This window comes from Lygodium microphyllum, chromosome 8 (assembly GCF_053477565.2).
Source record: "Lygodium microphyllum isolate KBCC chromosome 8, Lygodium_microphyllum_v1.1.10, whole genome shotgun sequence".
In the NCBI taxonomy this organism is placed as follows: domain Eukaryota; kingdom Viridiplantae; phylum Streptophyta; class Polypodiopsida; order Schizaeales; family Lygodiaceae; genus Lygodium; species Lygodium microphyllum.
In genome coordinates, this window is record NC_141142.1 from 163,761,351 (window position 1) to 163,764,935 (window position 3,585).

The window sequence follows — 3,585 nt, forward strand, 5'->3', positions numbered from 1 at the left end:
ATAACTAAAATTGTTGTGGGCAAGTAAGTGAGGACTACAACTGCTACAAAATGCTCCAAGACATAGGCAGCTTGAACATAGCTGCCTGGCAAAAAATGATAGGCTTTAGATGGGAGTGCTTGGCTTGTACTTAGGCAAAACAAATCTAAAATTGGGATCCTAATCTGCGGGTAGCTATTCTTCGCTTCTCTCTTACGATTTGCAGCCTTTGGGCACGATTCAACCCCTCTTGCATAGTATGCACATGCAAGGTAGACAAGTTGCATGCTGATGGTGTATCCTCCCATAATACTGCCAGAAAGACTCTCTGAAATTAAAGCCATTGTGCTTCCCACCTCTTCCTAGACACTCTTTGGCACTTTTATCTTCTTCCCTTTGTCTCTTGAGAGCTTCAACAAGAGCTTGGTTCTCCTGCCTCCTTTGATATCTTAATCTTTGCTTTGCCTCCTTCTGCCTCTCAATCTCAACCTTCTTTGAATTCTTTGCTTGGAGGCTTTCAATGAACTGGATTGAGGTGAGGATTAAGGAGTTGGAGTAGTCCACAAAAGCCCCCCAATGCACATGAGTGATAGCCACATCTTCTCGATGTATTTACAACAGTTCCAATACATTGCAACCTTGCTGATTGGTAGTGGATGGAGCAGTTTGTGGCACACGTGTTAGACAAGTGGCCGAGAGTATCAACAACATGTCCTTCTAACTCCCCCATGAATGGTGTCTCAAGCACATGCCTACAATCTGCCACTTCTTGGGTATTCATGCCATCTTCAGCATCCTCCATAAATTGTGTTTTAGGAACAGGGCTATGGTTTGGGCCATCCATGCCATCTTCAACATCATGGTTGATGTCCTAAACTTTCACGTGCACATCCAAATTGGAGCAAGGCAAATTGTTATAGTTGAGAATGTCATGGTTCAATGGCCAAATTCCAGTTGCCCTGAAGCCTACCTAAATATTATTTTCTGTGCAAGTTGTAGTTAAGGCCCTAGATACAATGCCAACTAGTTTACCCTTACTACTTGCATGTGCAGAGAAGCTTCGGGCTTGCCAAAGGTTCCTCTCCTTGCAGAAATTGGTCTTGAAGGGCTTAAAAACAAACACATCTAATGGTTGGAGCTTGTGAGATGTGTGCGAGGGTAGTGTGATGATGTCTATGCCCCACTCTTGAGCTTTTTGTACCACCTCAAGGCATGTGTGACTTCAATGGCCATCAAAAACCAACAAGTGCTGGTTTGAGGGGGATAGAGGATTGGGCACTACATTTTCAAAATGTTCTAGCCATGACTCAAATAGTTGCCCCGTCATCCATGCTTTATGTTGCATTGACATAACAACTCCATCTTCACATTCCATCAAGTACTTTTACATGGCTTTCTTCTCTTTAAAAATATAATAACTTGGAAGGGATTTTCCAGCAGCATTGACACAACAAAGAATGGTGAGCCATTCACGGTTGTCAAGGGTTATGCCATACACAGCCTTTGAACCTTTTCGAGCCAACACCCACATACCTTTGTCCTTGCTTCCTTACACTCCTATTTCATCAACATCCAAATGTTTTTCGGAGGGTATCCATGTAGATTGTACATGGCTTGTAGGTTGTCATGGAATGTCTTTACCACTTCTGGATGAAGACTAATTACCTTGCTTTCTCAAGGTTTTCACTTACTCGAAAAGTAAGTTGTGGGTGTCTCCTCTGAAATCCATCCCACCAACTCTTTCTAAGGATGCCATTAGCAAAAAGAGTCGCATGCATTTGACACAATTTAGCAACTTTCAATCTTAAGCACCTTAAAGAGATCGGTTGCCCAATGTCTTGCATCTTGAATGCCTAATTGAGAAGGGCTTCCTCCTCTTCAATCGTAACAACGGTTGTGGGTCCCTAACGTTTCTTTTTGGATCTACCATCCATCCAAGTAGCTAGAGCTGTCATACTCATGCCAAATTACCTACAACCCTCTCACATAAACATACCCTCATCATGTGCACCAATTACCTTGGCCATATCTAACTCTATCCAAAGTAGTTGTCTTCTCTTGGTTGTAGGCTTGGCAATTGGATTATTTGAGGGTTCGGATTCCTCCAAAACAATTGGTGCATTTCTACCATTGGATGGTGGAGGAAAAGAACATCGTTGGGTTGGTGTTAACATGTGCCTTTCACTTCTTTTTCTGGTAATCCTTGTGCATCTAGTCCTCATGATGGCATGAATAGATAGGTTGTTGTGTTCACAAACACAAGAGAATGTGCCACTCTTTGATGTTCTCTATTTGTAGAGGAGAGTTACAAGTAGTCTACTTGGAATATGATTATGCATAACATCACATTAATTTAAAAATCATTCACAATCTAATTGGAATTCTAGACCGAAATAGACATAAGTACATAATTCAAAACAATGAGGTAAAATTAATAATCGTTCACAATCTAATTGGGATTCTAGAGACATAAGTACATAATGTAGAGCTAAAATAGACATAAGTACATAATGCAGAACAATGAGGTAAAATTAACAAGCATTCACATTCTAATTGGAATTCTAAACTGAAATAGACATAAGTACATAATGTAGAGCAGTGAGGTATTAGAGAGTTAAATAATTACCACACTAAGCATGTATCAATTCAACAGGTGTGCATAAGCTGAACAATAAACCCTCTTCTTTGGTGGGCTTTCCGATGGCTTGGTTTGTTCAATTTGCATGTATCAATTCAACAGGTGTGCATAAGCTGAATAGTAAACCCTCTTCTTTGGTGGGCTTTCCGATGGCTTGGTTTGTTCACTTTGCATAGAAGAGCTTGCTGATAGTTTTCTCTATTCACTTCGTAATGGAGAGTGATGAACTCCCTTAGCGCAGATTAAGATGAGAGAGAAACAAATTCTAAAGTAGGAATTAACTTTGGCAATATTCTTAATAATTCAGGCAACACAATGGATGGGCTCTTACAAGATGGAGCTAGCTTGTGGGCAATGCAAAATGCAGTAGGCTTGACATGTATTCCCCCACAAGGACAAACCTTACGCCCTTGTTTATCTAAGAGCAAGCTTATGCACAAGATATGGGCAACAAAGGGATGTCTTGCAATGAGACATGCCTTGCATTCACAAAGAGCTGGGGGGGAGGGGGTGGCATACATTGGGTAAGGCAAGAAATGAGTTGTAGAAGGAAGTTGGGAAGATTAACTTGGACAAATTGTTAATAAATAGAGATCACACTGCATTGTAATCGGTTGGTTGGTTTCTTGCAAGATCAAGCACAGGGGGGAGAGTGCCTTTGTACTAGTTTGAAAAATGACATGATAATCTAACATGAGCATTAATGTAGATTTTCAAGATGACGTTTTATTTTCTAAAGAGAATAATGGTAGCATGGCCAAGATTTGAGATAGGGCGGATAGAGTCTCATTTTGTACCATACTTAGACAGGAGGGGGGCAAATTTGTACTTCATTATTGGCCTTACTAGGACCACAAAAAGGATTGAGCACTTACCAGTTTTGTGACAAGCCTTGGACAAGAAAGAGGGCAGTGATGCTTCTGGTAGAATGGCAATGATTGTATGCATTATGTTGTTAGAAAATACTA

General features: G+C 40.8%; 1 pseudogene; it reads right to left on the reverse strand.

Annotated features, from left to right (window-relative positions):
* Positions 1-850: 850 nt before the first annotated feature.
* Positions 851-1,510, reverse strand: LOC148033102 (MFS-type transporter clz9-like; annotated as a pseudogene).
* Positions 1,511-3,585: the final 2,075 nt, after the last annotated feature.